Source organism: Dipodomys merriami, unplaced genomic scaffold (genome assembly GCF_024711535.1).
Source record: "Dipodomys merriami isolate MVZ:Mamm:240054 unplaced genomic scaffold, mDipMer1.0.p SCAF_2, whole genome shotgun sequence".
In the NCBI taxonomy this organism is placed as follows: Eukaryota; Metazoa; Chordata; class Mammalia; order Rodentia; family Heteromyidae; genus Dipodomys; species Dipodomys merriami.
Window position 1 is genome coordinate 49,345,776 of NW_027203381.1, and position 17,573 is coordinate 49,363,348.

Genomic DNA, 17,573 nt, shown 5'->3' on the forward strand with positions numbered 1-17,573 from the left:
GCCTGACTACAGACCAGGGACTATCTTAGGACTATCAGCTGCTTCCTGATGGCTCCAACTCCTCTGGCAGACAAGTCTGAGATCATATGCTTATCTACCTTATAGAGGTACTAATGAGCCTGTCAATTTTAATAGACTTAGGAAAACTACATAGGGCCCAAATGAAAATTCTGTCCCATTCTTTTCCTAACTAACTGCTTTACTAGCCTTGGCCTTAACTTGGTAGAGTTTAGCCATAGACTTTATCTCTCAATCATCCCCTGACATTCAGCATTAACTCTATAAACTTAGTAAAGGACCTAGTACTTTCATTTCAGAATTGGTAGATATGACCATTAAATTTTCCAATAACCATTATAAGGAACAAAAGGAGGAATCAAAATGAATAAACATAAAAAGAAGGAGCAGACTGAGTCAACCCACTTAATAATGGCAATGCTATTAGAAGACAGACTTTCCCCAAGCTGCCAGACAACCTGGTGTCTTCAGCCAGGGCCCCGACAATGAGACCTGCTTCTGCTCCAACCTACCTGGCCACTAGAACAAGAAGTGTCCCCACTTCCTGCCCCCTAAAGCAGCCATTTCCAGCACTTTGCCCACAATGCAAACAAGAGGAATCCTAGAAGAGGACTCATCCCTTTCGAAAGAAATGAGGGAATCAGCACCCCAGAAGTCAAATTGTTCTTTGATGGGAGGACCTCCTGTTGACTCTCCACTCCTGGGACATTGGTTCAGTAAGGATAAAGGGCCTCAATGCTGGACCAGGCTCCAGACTTTACCAGCAATATTGCCAAGCCAAGGGTAACTCTGTCTAGTGTGGGTAAGCTCACTGGCCTCTTGGTGGATTCTGAGGGGGAGGGGCTTATTCTGCACTTTCTGCTCTCTTTCCTCATCCCCCACCATTATAGAAGCATCCTCTCAAGGTTCTCCAGACCCGCTGTTAACATATACCCTGGGAGATTAAACTTGTACTCATTCCTTTCTTCTTATCCTCAATTTCACAACCTCTCTCCTGGATAGAGATATTTTGACAAAACTAGGCAATTGTGTATCTCCTGTCAGCTTCCTTGCCTTCCTGGCCCCCTCCATATCAGACTTCCTCTTCTCTGCCATCTGTCATTGTTCATCAAGTACCCCAAAAGTATGGGATCAGAAGCTCCAGGCCAGGCTACTCATGTCACACCTTTATCTATTAGCTTGAAGGACTAGTCCTACTTCTTTCATAAGGACCAATACTTCATTAAACTAGTAGCTCTTAAGAGACTCAAACTTTTAATACAAACTTTTTATACTTTTTAGAGCAAATCTATTACTTTTTTTGCTAACTCTCCTTGTCATACCCTGATCCTAACTGTCCAAAAATGGGATGGATCCTACAGTCTGGCTCAAGACCTTAAACTAATCAAGGAGGCTTCAGTTCCCCTCAACCCAGTGATATCAAACTCCTATACTCTTCTGAGTATTATTTTTTCTCAATGATTCCCACTGCCTTAGATCTTAAAAAGATGCCTTCTTTACTATTTCCTTAGTTAACAAATCGCAAAAGCTGTTGTGCATTAACGTGACTAGATCCTAGATTGCATAAATTCCAATAGCTCACCTAGACCCTTCCTGATAGCCTCACCTTCTGGGAAAAGCTCTTGCCAAGGATATATCTTCATTCATCGTCCCCAACATCCACCTAATCCATTATGATACTTTGTATCTCAGTGTTGTAAGGGAACTCAGTTTCGAGAAACAGAGAAGCCACCACTTAAGAGGCAGAATTAGGAATCTTTATTGGAGAGCCAGTAGACTGCTGGTAGATTCTTGTCTCAAAAACCAACAGCCTCTATTGATTTTTATTCTTATCCTGCTCAGGAAATTCCTGTATTAGTCTTTGATTAGCTTCCTCTCACTCACACAATTCCTGTATTAATCTCCGGTAAGCCTCCTCTCATTCCCTATCACGCTCACACGGAGTGCACAATGTGATTTTTTTGTTGCTTTGTATGTCCCTCCCCTATGGTATAACCCCTGTTTTCATTGTATTTGATGTCGGTATAATTTGGGGAGGGGAAGGGAAAAAAACAAAATGCTTAAATAGGGATACAGGTGGACCCATTGTAACAATGAGATGTACAAGACACTATGTTGCAAAACAAACTTAACAATTTAGGTGGGGGGGGAGTGTAGTTGTGGAGGTGGGAGGGAAGGTATGGTAGGGAAAAAAACAAAGGACGAGGCAACAATGCTTGATAAGAAATGTACTCATTACCTTGCTCATGTAACTATACCCCTTCTGTACAGTATTTTCACAATAAAAAACTAATTTAAAAAAACCCAACACCCACAAAGGCAGCTAGCACAAAGTTCATATAAGCCTTACCCACACAAGGTGTAAGGAATTTATCCTAACAAATTCTTGGGTTAATTTATTTATGCTTAAGCTTGCTGTCCACCCACCCACCCACCCACCAGTCTATACAAATTTATTGCCACCAAAACTTCACCGTCTGGTGGAACATTCAAGTACCTCTGTGAACCTGCAGGAGAGCTTCATCCTCAAACACTACTAAGTTGACCCCAACACCGGTCTGTAACTTTATAAACCAATTTGCTTGCCATTAGTCAAGAAATATTACATTACTCTTCAGGGACTAATTCACTCTCCTACTAAAGCATTCACAGAGTCTCCAGTTCAAGAGTTGATATTAAATCTTTTTCTCCAGGGAGAATTCTGTGATTTTCTAGAGGATGAAAATTTCCAGCTCTTATGCCCAGAGATTCCTCTTTCTTTTTATAGTCCTTTATGTCCCACTGCACAGACCTTCTTGTCAGCTGATGGCCTGCTTTAATGCCTGAGCATTATTATTACCAGTGGGATTTATCTACCACATCATGGCTCAGGCCTATGGGGTGCTACCTGGCATACTCTGCCCAACACTAGCATCTTAAGTTCTCCCTCTTTACTCCCTTTATTGCCTTAAACCAAACCCAACCCTAACATGCTTCCTTCCCATATTGTCACCTCTCTCAGACTAATGTCTCTCTCATCAGATCTCCTTGCATCTCTCTAGTTCTCTACTACTCAAGCTGCTATGCAGGTTCTCAACTCCCAAGAATTAACATTTAGAGTCCACTGGATTGGACTCTGGACATTCCAGACTGAGGATCCAACCTCGACTAATTTGTCACATTGACCTATAGACAATGCCATCTTCCATCTTTAGCATACTGCAGCAAAATGCACTGTCAATATTGAGAGTAAAACTCAGATAATCTTATTTGACAAGTCATTCTTCATGACTGGACCCACTCTCTTGAGGATATACTATACTCAGCCAGTTCCTATCTATATAGGCTTCCTGTTTCAACCCCAGTACTATTTTCAGAAACTCTTTCAGCTGTTCTCTACTTCTGTCTCTCATGGACTCAGACCAGCCCAAGACTCTTCCATGTCTCCTAAACTCTAAAATAATCCACTTCTCTGACCTGAAATATGGTTGGACTCAACTACCTTCACCTACTCCGAAGTGCCGTTGCCCAACCCATCCTCATCTGATTTCCCCTATGAAGATTCCAGTTTCTTTCGCCATTTAAAAACAGATCAACAAAACTAAATGCCCTGTAGGGATCCAAACCAATCAGAATAGAGATAGGATTTCACTTGCCATCTCAGTATCAAGAAAGTCTCCTTATCAAGTTAATCATCCTAACCCCCTTCCACACACACACCCATCTCTAACCCCTTTGCTGCTGGGAGATTCCCTAACTGACTCAACAATTCAGAATGAAATCAGCTGCCTTGATACCTTCCTATGCCTGGAACCTACCACTGAAATATACATTCTCTATCGTACCAGCACTACTTGTGTTTTCCCCTACCTAGAAAGGCCTTAATACTCTAACTAGTTTCAGACTTTATTCCCATTCTAATCTCCCAGTTCTTTTGTTAACCATTCCTCACTTCTGACACCACAGAGAAAAATCCATATCAGAGCGCCAAATCCTACAAAAGCCATGGGAATGGTCATGGAGCAATGATCTAGAGTTCATTTCCTTCAGACAGTGAATTGTCTCTATCCCCAAACCAACTGGTCATTGAACTAGCCAACTCTATGCAGATTGTACAACATCAGTTAGTTTACTTCCAAGAGAGAATGGTTTGTAAAAGTGTAGGGCACTAGACTTGCCAGCCAGGGAAGGAGCTGTGCATGCTGGAAGGAGTGTGTGTGTGTGTGTGTGTGTGTGTGTGTGTGTGTGTGTGTGTGTGTGTGTGTGTGTGTGTGTGTGTGTGAAATAGTTCTTGCTAGTGTTAACTAGGTAATTAACTCCCTTATCGAAGACCACTGAAGAAAACCAAAAAGTACAAAAATTGAACTGCAGATTCGTTTTCCTGGAAGTTTATTATCAAGCCAAATTCTAAATGGCTTACCCTTTTCTTGACTCTCTATCATCTTTGCTTGTTTGGGGCCTGTTTGTTCTCTGTTTCCTACTATCTCTACATCAGTACCAAATTATTTCATTGATTAAAACTTACCCAATCCCAGGATCAAATGCCCTGCTGGGCTATTTTATTTCAATTCCTCCCACAAAATGGTCCTTTACCTCCTGAAGAACAGCTCTATGAACCCTTCTCAGCACTAGGCTGTGGTGGGTCACCCCTGCTCCCAATCTTCTGAACAATTCTCTCTTCCCTCTCTGAGTGAAGAAATATAAAGCCAGGCACAAGTAACTTCATTTTGTGCCTGAATGCCCTTTTGTATAGATTCCCTTCTAATCTTGCTTACCATTTCAAACCCATCTGATTTTTTTTCTAAGAAAAAATAGTACCCAGAAACATTGACATGTCTTCAGGCAAACCATACTCCAATCAGGCCTAATCAGGATACACCTACCTACCATCTGTTAGCGGGACCCACCTATTCAACCCACTACTCAGCTTCCTACAACTCCCACCTTTAAGAAGCTTTTAAAACTTGATGGTGCCCATGCTGCCTATGATGTCTGAGCCCTTTCCTCTCTTGGAAAGTGGGTAAACCATTGCTTCCTTGTTAAGGCCTCTGTGACACTTAGGAAATATTTTCACGCCCTGAAGCCCTCAGACTGAACACATATTCACACACTTGGTCCTCATCACTGTCAGGCAAGGGTGACAAGATAGCAGCATTATGAGGGTTACAATATCTGAGACAGAGATTAGGATGAGATAGAAGGATATCATAAGCTCACTTCAGCAGCACATATACTAAAATTGGAACAATACAGAGTAGATTAGCATGGCCCTTGCGCAAGGATGACACGCAAATTCGTGAAACATTCCATATTTATTCCATATTTATAAGAAATGTACTCATTATCTTGCCCATGTAATTGTAACTCCTCTGTACAGTATTTTCACAATAAAAAAAGAAGGGTATCATAAGATAGTCTTTTCACTGAGATGTTGGAACCGATTAGAATTTAGCAAACTTTCCACAGTCTATGGACCCTGGTACTCTGCTCACTTCATAACACTAGTATAGATGAGATTTCTAATAATTTGTCTGCCAGTACTATTTTAGATAACTTGAATATGTGCTAGTCACTGAATTCAATTACAGACTAAAATCAGTAATGGAGTCCTATATAATTTATCACGTCCCAGTGTGTGTGTGTGTGTGTGTGTGTGTGTGTGTGTGTGTGTGTGTGTGTGTGTGTGTGTGTGTGTGTGTGTGTTATAGGACTCTAGATATTCACACACTGAAGCCAAAGGAGGATATGCATAGGAGCAGATCACAAAGGCTCGATAGCTATGTGCATATGATATTTATATTTTAATGAAGTAAACTCCAAGAAAAGGAAACATATTTTTTCAGTTGATGTTGTTGCTGGCTTTGTGTCTTTTATTTTTGTCTTATTTGCTTGTATTTGGCTGGGTAAGGAGGAGTACAGAAAAGGTGGAACAAAGGGTAAACAAATATAGAAATAGTACTCACTAGTCCCTATGTGGAAAATAAACTGTACATCTTGTGGGGACAGGAGGGAAAAACTGGAAGAGAGTGAGGGAAGGAGAAACATGGTTCAAAAAGAATTATACTCATTACCTGATTTATGTAACTACAATGACACTCTGTATATCAACTCTACAATAACAATAAAAATTAAAATAGCTAAAAAATAAAACCAATAATGGCTCCTACATTGAAGAGTTCTTGAGAAAGAACTCACAAAGCCTGATTATCATAATTCACAAATAAACAAGGTGAAAGGTTGGTGTAATTTGGAAGTCATATGCCTGTGCTTTATTGTAGAGCCAGTTTTAGTTGGCTGAAGGCCTGATTGTAATTATCTTTCCAGAGTAAAGGCTGTGGGACAGAAACTTTCATAAAGTGATTAGAGGGTATGCAGCAAGGGAACATTGCAAAACCTATAAGATCCTGAAAGTCTTTCAGTTGTGGCATTGCAGGAAGTTTGACTGGTTTATATTCTTTTAGCCAAAACATCATTTCCTTCTGCAGTGAGATCATTTTCTAAATAATGGACTTTTTCCCTCTGGAAAACTGGACATTTTCCATGAAGGCCCTACAGCTTTGCAAGCTAATTATTACAAAGACCTAAGTCAAATATGTTTCTGGGCCTTCCCTAGGAGAACATAGAAGTCACTTATCTGCATATTGAATAACAGCAGTATTCCTAAGGAATTGTAAGTTTACAGTGTCATTGCTTTTACCAAGAATGGACACTCTTAATCAACTGGAATGCTAACAAAAGCTGTGCAGAATTCCTTTACTGTGAACCATTTTGTACATTAAAAAGTATGGTGTTAGATGTGGCATTATGAGAAACTTTGGCATTACAATCTTATTTACCATATGGTCCTATCTGTAGGGGACAGAGTGGAGAAATCTGATCATCTCTCCTTTTGAAAAGAATTTACTTGATGTCTTCAAGCCCAAGTAAGTCTCAGTCTCTTTGTTTGGGACAGTACCACCTGGTAAGAAGGACAATTTTTCTAACAGTGGTCTGAGTGTCAAGGTTAGATGCAGGACTCTCTTTATACTTGGTTTATAGCTACCAACACATAAATATCCTTGTTTTAAAATTATTATCTTTAAGTAGTTGCCTAAATGGGGTTTAATTCAGTGTGTCAATTTGTAAGTACTATGCATCTTGATCCATCTCACTCCCCTATCTTGCCCAACCTTACCCATCCCCTCAAGTTACCTAGTTATATTTTCATATATGTACATTGAATATGATGACTATGCTCTGCCACACTTCCTCTCTTGGTTATGAATATCCTTTTTGCTGTTATATGAAGGTCAGGTGTAAGCAGATCAGATGGCTAATACAGTTTGAGACTTTCTATCAATCTTATTCAGAGTCCTTTGAATGCTGGTGATCATGACAGTACTTCCTGTGCAGACAAGGTCAGGGCCAAAGGAAGAGCTTCTGTACATCTGGATAATTTCCTCTCCAGGGACCTGTTGATGAAGGCAGGCATCTAGGGGCTCAGGATTTTGGGGGCTGAGCCTCTCGATGTTAGTTTAAAAAATGTGAGAAAGTTATGAGGTCCATGTACCTGTGTAACCGTGAGAACATAAGCTTTCTTGCCTTACGATTTTTCTTTTGTTCTAAATCCCCTTCAAACTGATCAGTTAAGTTACTATCAGGATATTTCCAACACAGCTTATGTTTTTTAATTAGATTACTGAGTTCAGAGTGAAGTCCATTAATTGATGAAGCCATCCATCATGAAAGCATATTTCCACAGCTAAATGTCTCATTTTAAAAGTCCAGTGTGTTTGTGAGCAATAATGCCAATCTAGATTTGTAGTTAGAGACTGGTTAGACCTTTATTGTTTTTACAATATTGTATAATAGACAAGTTTTGTTTTGCTTTGCTTTGTGAGAATACCTTAAGGATAGTTTCAAAATTTCTCTGCTTTTTCCAGCTTATTCTAGTTGGTTCCTTACAGATAGCTGAGATACAGCCTCCTTCATTTTGTCTTCATGCAGTCTCTTTTCAGCTGCAACCATTCCTTCACCAGCTTTTAATATCATAGGAGAAAATTGCTTTAGATCAGGGAATCAGGATCACATAAGCCTATAGAGTAAGGATTCCAACTTATTTAGAAAGTTTCAGGGCATTTCCCTGTGAGTCAGAGAATTCTTTCACTGTGGCTCTGAGCTCAGATTTTAACCAGAGCAAAAATAAGACTGAAGAAAGCAGTCTGGTTCATTGGAAGGAGGTCTAACTTTTGTAATTGATCATTGGAGAGGAAATTGGTGAGATGGTGAGTAGAGTCATAATAATTAGGTAGAATATAGCAGAGAGAAGTCAGTGTAAAGTCAGTCAAAGAGCAACTTTTTTCATTAATTAGCTACATAAGCTTTTCACTTGTTTCATTCGTCTTTCATAACAGGTCTTTTAGAGGCAATCAAACCATACTTCCTATCATCTTAGAGGGCTTTGGACCCCCATTTTTCCCAATGGCACCCCATACATAAACTCCTCCTTTATGGCCACTGTGTCTAAATCATCATTGGTAAATTTCACCAGTTTGTTGAGAAAAACACAGGATCTGCATCAATACTTTTTTTTTTGGGGGGGGGTTCAGTCATGGGGCCTGAACTCTGGGCCTGGGCGCTGTCCCTCAGCTCTTCAGCTCAAGGCTAGCACTCTACCACTTGAGCCACAGAGCCACTTCCCACTTTTTTCTTTTTGCTTATGTGGTGCTGAGGAATCGATCCCAGAGCCTCAGGCATGCAAGGCAAGCTCTACCACTGAGCCACCTTCCCAGCCCCTGCATCAATACTTTTTCATAAACAATTAACTGGAGTCTTTTTTTTTTTTTTTTGTCAGTCGTAGGGCTTGAACTCTGGGCTTGGGCACTGTCCCTGCGCTCTTCAGCTCAAGATGAGCACTTTACCGCTTGAGCCACAGCACCACTTCTTTAACTGGAGTCTTAAAGTTTTTGACTCCTTGGCTCTCAATGAACCCCATGAGTCCCTGTTTATCCTTTGTACCTGAGGCTTCTCACTGGATTCAATCTGGTTGTTGCTACACACAACTCAACATCAAACTGAGTCTGACTTCTGACCTAGTCTGGATTTTAAAATGTTCCATTAAACTCAAAGAGAGCTGAGAATATAATCCAGGGTAAAGTACTTACTCAATATTCACGAGGTCCTGGGTTCAATCCCCAGTACCCTCCCCCAAAACACATACAAATAAACTCAAAGAGCTCAAAAATACAAGCCATACATGGTGAAGTCCCGGGATAACCGAAAATCTCCTAGGGATCCTAAATTCTGACACAAAAACTGTTCAAAGATAGACTTAGACATAGTAAAACTTTAAAAACTTAAAACTTAAATGCTTACTTGAGCAGACAATAATCCATGAACTGGGCAGTGACTGATTATAAGTGATTTAACACTCCACTATGGGGCTTGGGTAGAGATAATATTCAAAGCAAGACAAAGTAAATTTATGTGGGGCTAGGCATAGTGGTTCATGCTTGAAATATCAGCTACTTGGGAAGTTGAGAATGAAAATATTGAGGTTCAAGGTCAGCCCAGGCGAAACGGTAAACCCTATCTCAACAGATAAGTTAGAAATTGTATCACATCTCTGTTATCCCAATACGTGGAAGGCCATAAGTAGGAAAATCACAGTCCAGAGAGATACAAAAACACAAGACCCTACCTGAAAAATAGGTATAAAAAAGATTGAAGAATGTAACTCAAGTGGTTAGAATGACTAACTAGCAAGCAGGAAGCCTGAGTTCAAGTCCCAGAGCTACCGAAAGAAAGAAAAAGGAAGGAAAGAGGGAAGGAAGGAAGGAAGGAAGGAGCAAACAAGGAGGAAAAACTTATTTGTTGAAATAGAAAGTCCCTTGTTAGAAGTCTTTTGGTGTTTTCGGATTGGTAAACCCTTTAATTAACAGCTAACAGTGAGGCATTAGCTGGCACATGCCTATAATCTCAACAGTCAGGAGACAGAGTTTGACGGATCTCAAGTTCAAGATCAGCTTAGGCTACATAAGTGAATTCCAGACTAGCTTGGGTCACATAATTAGAAAAGAAAATTTTAGCTGGTCTGTTTTAGTTGGTAAAGTTCCACTGTACTCTTACAGTGGGCTTGAGTGCTAACTGAAGCCCTGGCACCCTCTCATCTAACAGCTTTCCTTCCAAACAGACTGTTTCACCAGTGATTTAAAAAAAAAACTGCAATTGCTTGTTGGGTCCACTAAACCAGAGAAGTAATGGGTTTTCTGACTCAAGATTTTATTAAGCCAACAAGATTAGGTTAGAAGAAATTAGGCCTCCAAAATAACATGGACTGTTCAGAGTTTTGACAATCAGAGTACTTAAAAGTACAGACTCCCTATGTCCAATTTCCAGGGCTAACACTTATCAGTTAAATGACCTAAATACGTGCTGACTTCTCTCTTCCCCCATATGCTCAGCAGCATCTTCACACCAGTGGCAATCCTGGCCCATATGCCATAGGTGGTTAGGACAACCAAATGAGCTTCTGTGCAGCCTGTCACCTATAAATCTTCCTTTACAAAACAGAGGAAGAGGCAAGAGGAATTATAAATGCAGAAGAAATAGTTGCATGTACACAGATTAGGGAGGAGCTCAGGTGTTGACCATTGTTCTTCCTCCCTAGTAGAGATGCTCGTGGCCAGAAATTCCCCAGGGCAGACCAAGTCTCTGCTTGTTTTCTGCCTCTCCCTCTTCCATTGTACCTGGTCTGTCTTATCCTCTGAGCTTCTTTTATGAGTAATTCAGTATCTGATGGTTCATACCTGCCTTGTTTCCCTATGAAGCCTCAGGCTTCTCAGCAGAGTTCTGCACTAAAAGTACAGATCATTTATTCACAATATTGCAACTTTGGGCTTTTTGTTGTTGTTCTTAACAGTGATTTCATAAGGCTCTAGACTAGTGAAATGCCATCAGACCTTCCTAAGTTTTATTTTAGAGTGTATAATGTTGTTATCTTTATATATTCCAGGACCTCCACAGCTATGGGCATTTGGCTTGATAGAACTCTTCCGCTTCCATTGGAAGGGTAGCAGACTACAACTGAATAAAACACCGTAAGCCACTCTGTCACAACATGTTGCCTACTTTTCTCTCCCTCACTGTCATGGGATGATTTTTAGGTAGCACTATAATACAAAGTGTTAAATGTTGCTCATTGGCACTGTTTAGAAATTTGCTATGTAATTGTTGGTTGTCCACTTGGAGATGTTCATGTTATGCTAAGTCACCAACCTATGGGTATCAATAACCACAAACTATAAACTTTAAAACTATAAACTCTATGATTAGAGTCAATTGTCCAGAGATTATAGCAAAGGTTCTAGTCACTGTGAAACCAGAAAACTTGAAAGAGCTAATGAGAAGAGAGAAGGAAAGGGAAATCCTTGAAAATGAGAGATGTGGCATCAACACAGACTAGAATCTAGGCCAGCTTCTGCTCCTTTTTCCACTGAGACCCCCAAGGCCTTTGGACAACCCTTCAGTCTCTTATCCCCTTTAAGAATTTCATTGATAGCTATTCAGGGCAGGAGAGAAAGAGTTTGAGTGAGAAACCTACACAGTATTAGCCCTGGGTCCCAACCCAAAGTAGGGTTACTGTGCATTTCTGAAATTCCATCTGACCTGCAGGAAGCTTCCTGTAGTCAGTTTATTGGCATTAGTGAGGTATACTGTTGATTAGTTTACTATGTACTGTGACTTGGCAAAGATTTGTCATATCTTGGTTATTGTTTGTGATTCATGGATTAAACCATACATTTGAAACATTCTTCTGTATTAAATCATTGGTAGATCTGGGTAGGTTTGATTGGGAAAATCTGTTTTTTCAATGAACACATATCAAACGAATGTATTCAATTCCAAACAAGAGCCAAGAAATTATGACCGATCTTTAGAGGACATAGGCAAGTTCATGGCTATACACACAGCACCTACTATACCACATCTGACACATAGTGGTACTCCAATATCTGTTGAAAAGACACATAAAGATACCTCTCCTGCCTCACATGCAGCTTACAATCTCTGTTCAGGGAAGACCATCAGATGAGCAATGCTTATTAAGTAAAGGAAGTACAGGCACTAAAAGAACCCAGAGTCCACTAACAACAAATCCTCAAAGAAACAACTGCCCAATAAATAAGTGGCTAAAGACTTAAAGAAAAACTTCTGTGAAGAGGAAAGAAGGATGGCCAATAGACACATGAAGAAATGCTCAACCTCCCTAGCCATAAAAGAAATGCAAACCAAAACAACATTGAGATTCCACCTCACCCCAGTTAGAATGGCTATAATCAAGAACTCTAATAACAACAGATGCTGGAGGGGATGTGGACAGAAGGGAACCTTACTGCATTGTTGGTGGGAGTGTAAACTTGTTCAAGCACTTTGGAAAGCAGTATGGAGGTTTCTCAAAAGACTCCACATAGAGCTCCCCTATGACCCAGCAATCCCACTTTGGGGCATTTACCCAAAAACAAGACCACTAAAGCTACCAGCACAACTATGTTTATTGCAACCCAGATGCCCCTCAGTAGAAGAATGGATCAAGATAATGTGGTATATATACACAATGGAATTCTATGCCTCCATCAGAAAGAATGACATTGCCCCATTTGTTAGGAAATGGAAAGGCATGGAAAAAATTATATTAAGTGAAGTAAACCAAGCCCAAAGAAACATAGGTCCCATGATTTCCATTATTTGCAATATCTAGTATATGTCTGAGTCAAGAAGAAAAGGTCAGATAAGGTGATGTTAGGGAAATGAACCCTAAGATATGTATTCAAATTTTTTTTTCTTTCATGCGATTGTTTCTAACACATTTATAAGATTATTTCTTTGTTGCTTTGTATGTCCCTCCCCCACAGTATAACCTCTGCTTTCACTGTATTTGATGTCGGTATAATTTGTGGAGGGGAAGGGGGAAAATAAATTGTTTAAATAGGGATACAGGTGGACCCATTGCAACAATGAGATGTACAAGTCATTATGTCAAAAACGAACTTTACAACTTTTGTACCGGGGTTGGGGGACCTGGAAGGGGGGGCAGGGGTAGGACGGGAAGGGATGGGAAGGGGAAACAAAGGAGGAGGCTACAATGCTTGATAAGAAATTTATTCATTATCCTGCCCATGTAATTGTAACCCCTCTGTACAGTATTTTCACAATAAAAAAATAAATAAAATAAAATAAAAAGAACCCAGAGAAGGGACAGCAGGACTAAAGGATCAGATATTGCTTTTGATGTGGTGCAGGAATCAGCTAAAGGACAAGGGAAGGACAGCACAAGACCTTCTTTTATGTGAAGGCAAAAGACTGAGGACACATTTCTGGTTCCATTGAGAAGCAAAAGCAGCCCTCTATGGCCCAAGCAGGTGCAGAAAGCCAAATTCAGACCATCATCAACATCGTTGCCAGTTAGAGAATTTAATGATTGTTGGATTTGGCAGTGGGAAAGTTTCTAGAATGTGCTATGAGATGTGTTGGTGGCTACAAGGAGTGAGCGTCTCTTGATGCCATCCACATGCAGTGAAGATTTAAGAGTAACTGGGCACCAGTGGCTCACGCCTGTAATCCTAGCTACTCAGGAAACTGAGATCTGAGGATCATGGCTCAAAGCCAGCCTGGGCAGGAAAGTCTGTGAGACTTTTATCTCCAATAAACCACCAGAAAATTGGAAGTGGCACTGAGGCTTAAGTGGTAGAGCGCTCGCCTTGAGCTGAAGAGCATAGGGACAGCACCCAGGCCCAGTGTTCAAGCCCCACGACCGCCAGAGAGAGAGAAAGGAGGGCCTGCAAAAGGTATGTCAGACTGTCATATGACTTCATAAAGATCTTAAGACCTGTGGACACTCTTCCCTCCTGCATTGTACCCTGGAATGCCTCCCGTCTTCTCCCCTGCTCTCTGTGGTTCTTAGGTACAGTAAAAAGTTTAGAGATTGGAGGGCAAAGTCAAGTCTGAGAAGAGAATGAATACAGCAAGCTCAGGCTGAGTCGGCTGCTATAAGAGCAGACAGGTCCTGCACAATCCCTACCACATACTTACACACACACACACACACACACACACACACACACACACACACACACACACACACACACACACACACAATCTATTGAGACTCTGACCTTAAGAGAGAAAAAGAATTAGAAGATAGGAATGTAAATGCCTCATGCACAGGAGTACAACATGTCCCAGGTGACCATAGCTCTTCTGTCTCCCTTTTGTCCCATTCTCCAAAGGGAAAGCTCTCCACAGTCCCAATCTGCTAGGCCCTATTGGGCTCCATGAATCCCCTCAGATGATGATGAATATGACTATGGCCTGGGTCCTCCTCCTTCAACTCTTCCAACTCCTATCTTTGTTTCAGTTCAACACAGCCAGGGACCCTTCAGAGAAGAAGCTACCTCTTATTCACCACATGTCCTCACTATCAGCATTCAGTTTTCTGCTTCATAAATAGAAGAATGAGCTGGGTGTTGGTGGCTCCCACCTGTCATCCTAGCTACTCAGGAAGCTGAGATCTGAGGATTGCAGTTCAAAGCCAGCTAGGGCAGGGAGAGTTCGTGAGACTTAACCACACAAAAACTGGAAGTGGAGCTGTGGCTTGAAGTGTTAGAGCACTAGCCTTGAGCAAAAGAAACTCAGGGACAGCACTCAAGCTGAGATTAAGTGCCACACTGACAAAAAAAAAACAAAAAACAAAAAAAAACATGGAGCCTTGGAAAACCTGCTTTAGCCACAAAGAACAGCATTAATGGAGAAACTCAAAAAGCCCTAGGGGGATCATTGGTGATATCCCAGTACTCAGTAAGGAGTAATGCATCCAAGTCCAGGAAGAATCTGGAGTCACCCTTCCTGAGCCACAGTACCTCCTGCCACAGCTGCTACCACTGTAGGATTTCTGCGGTCCCTCCTCTCAGCATCCACACCCATCCTCCCCTCATTCATGTTTGCTGGGAGGGGGCTGACAAGTCTGAGCCGATGCACCCCAGCAGAGAGGCTAGAGTAAGTCCTGCAAGGAAAAGCTGCTACCTGCAGGGTTATCACACTCACAGTGACCTTCAACAGTTAGCCACTAGGCCTTCTAATATATCCCTGAGTTATATTAGATGAGTTATAGCCATCAAAGCTTCTGGAAAACCTGGAACTCCTCTATATTTTTTTTTCCTTTGGCTGTCGTGGGGCTTGAACTCTGGGCCTGGGCATTATCCCTCAGCTCTTCAGTTCAAGGCGAGTACTCTACCACTTGAGTCACAGCATCACTTCCAGTTTTCCGGTGGTTAATTGGAGATAAGAGTCTCACAGACTTGCCTTGCCTAGGCTGGCTTGGAGCCAGGAACCTCAGATCTCAGCCTCCTGAGTAGCTAGGATTACAGGCGTGAGCAACCAGCACATGAATTACACTAGACTTCTTAAAGCAACACCTAGTACCTATTCTTACTACTCACTCTTACCTGGAATCTTAGGTACCTGCCACTTCCTTTGCTCATCTTTGCCCCATTGTGTACAATCACTCACACACACACACACACACACACACACACACACACACACACACACACACACACACCAGTCAAGAGCTAGTCAAGAGTCCCGCCTGGTAGAGGAAGTGTGGACTCAAACAGGACTCATGCAGAGCCACACGAAGCCAAAGCAAGCAAAGACATCCAAGGAATTTGAAGCAATGAAAATATGTAGCAACTACATATTTCCAGTATAATTTTAGACAAGTTACTTAATCTAAGTTTCAGTCTCCTTAGGGTAAATAGCTTCTTAAGATGAGTAGAGAGTTAAATAACTAATCCTTTCCAAATAGGGCATTGCAAAGCACAGAGAAGCTCTGGAGCAATGAGGACTTGAGAAGAAGGCTCACCTGGGCTACTTTAACTCACTGTCTACTCAGAGGCTTGTATGGAAGACAAAAACAAAAGTCTTAGATTCACTGCCACCTGCTGGCATAGGAGAGTTTGACCATTGACTTTAAAAGAACTACTATCCAGAACAGATGCTCAGATACCTCTGGACAGGGACGCTGAGATATGTCAATAAGATTCTTCCTCTGGGGTCTGGGTTCTGCTCTTTGTTTGGATTAACTGATTGCCTTGCTTTGTGAAGAAATTAGGAGCCAAGGCAAGAAGAAAGACTGAGCCAGGTGCCAGAATGTAACAAGACACCTCTGCCTACTTGGCATCGATAGAGGCTCCAATCCTTGTGTGGCCACAGGTTTGTAAGATGAATCTAGATGACAGTGAGGCCTGGGCTCTGGGCAGCTCCCTGCCTGGGCTTTCCTCAGAAGACAGATCCTGCTAACTCCATGCCATCTTCTAACAATGTATTCACAGCTGCATTTTATACAAGTAGCTATCTCTACTTCTTCCTGATATTCACAGAAATGACAGCTTAACAATATAAAAGAGAATGAGTCATAAAAGTGCAGAGACAAGATAGGAGAAACAAAGGACTACAATTTAAAATGAACTTCAGAAGCCGGGCACCGGTGGCTCACACCTGTAATCCTCGCTACTCAGGAGGCTGAGATCTGAGGATGGCAGTTCAAAGACAGCCAGGCAGGAAAGTCTGTGGGACTCTTTATCCTCCAATAAACCATTAGAAAACCAAATGTGGTGCTGTGGCTCAAGTGGTAGAGCACTCACCTTAAAGAGCTGAAGGATAGCACCAGGCCCAGAGTTCAAGCCCCACAACCAACAAAAAATATAAACAAAAGCAAAATGAACTTCAGAAGCTGGAAAATGGGAGAGATGGATTGGTAAATTAAAGTTGGCTCCAGACACACAGAGAAATACTTGAAAGGAAGTCTGTCAAGCAAGACTAGCAAGATTGGAAGAAAGAGAGAGAAAAAAGAAGTTATCTACAAAATGAAGACCTCTCTACCAGACAAGGTGCAGCCTACTCCACTGTGGACCGCAGACTTTCTCAGTGACTCCGAGACACCTGGGAGGGAAGAATCTGAGTTCCCAGAGGGAAGAACAGAACCATAAAGCAAATATTCCCTGTTGTGTAAGAGTGTGCTAGCCCAAACACCCTTTCAGTAAAGTATGATGACTCATATGCTCATTTACTCACAAAAAAATACCTACTCAACCTTTTTTTCATTCCAGAGAACTTCAAGGAAACCCATGCAGTACAGAATCAATCAAACCACTCCTTAACTTTATTAGTATAGGTAGAAACCTAGGATCACCTATATTTTTAGGGAAGTAAGCCATACAAACAGGAAGGAGTGCAATGAATAGAGCAATTGACTGTGGGAAGAGCAAATGATCCAGGAAAATGGACCAAAGTTGGTTTTGTTTCTTTTAACTAGGGGAAAACTGGGTCTATGGGTCTATGTTTTGCAAAGTAGCTTAATATAAAAAAAGACAATGGATAAATAAGAAGTCATAAAAATTAAACATATAAAGTACATAGTCAAACTTACTAACATATACAATACATAGGAATGAGAATCCTTAGTGTAACTCCATCAAACAGTTAACATACAGTTTAGCAAAATGAGTATTACAAAACTGAAACAAATATTGACTGCT

The 17,573-nt window shown here is 41.2% G+C and overlaps 1 non-coding gene across 1 annotated transcript; it reads left to right on the plus strand.

The window, feature by feature from the left end:
• The first annotated feature begins 5,208 nt into the window (after positions 1-5,208).
• Positions 5,209-5,313, plus strand: LOC138832761 (U6 spliceosomal RNA). Its single transcript, XR_011373689.1, has one exon. It is a non-coding gene; the product is annotated as a U6 spliceosomal RNA (small nuclear RNA).
• Positions 5,314-17,573: the final 12,260 nt, after the last annotated feature.